This window comes from Penaeus monodon, chromosome 25 (genome assembly GCF_015228065.2).
Source record: "Penaeus monodon isolate SGIC_2016 chromosome 25, NSTDA_Pmon_1, whole genome shotgun sequence".
In the NCBI taxonomy this organism is placed as follows: Eukaryota; Metazoa; Arthropoda; class Malacostraca; order Decapoda; family Penaeidae; genus Penaeus; species Penaeus monodon.
In genome coordinates, this window is record NC_051410.1 from 39,971,171 (window position 1) to 39,971,450 (window position 280).

Consider the following 280-nt stretch of genomic DNA (forward strand, 5'->3'; position numbering starts at 1 on the left):
GCGGTATTAGTTTTTAGAAAAAACTTTTTATATTAACACCTTTTTTTTTGTCAAATTTTTTTTTTCTAGAGTTGGCCCTTTTCAATTTCTTTTTCGGGTTTTATCCTGTGGGTTTTTTTATATTATTTATAGTGAAAAAACAATTTTAACTTAGAAATACCAAAAAATAAAAATTTTTATCTCGTCTCCTTTTACGAAAAAACCCAAGCAAAGAAAAAATATATATTTTTAAATTTCGAATACAAATGAGGAAAAAAAATTTTTTTCCCCCTTTATCCCC

At 24.3% G+C, this 280-nt stretch overlaps 1 pseudogene; it reads left to right on the plus strand.

Moving 5' to 3' along the window:
- The window catches only part of LOC119589407, a 6,025-nt pseudogene that overhangs the window by 2,031 nt on the left and 3,714 nt on the right, over window positions 1-280 (plus strand).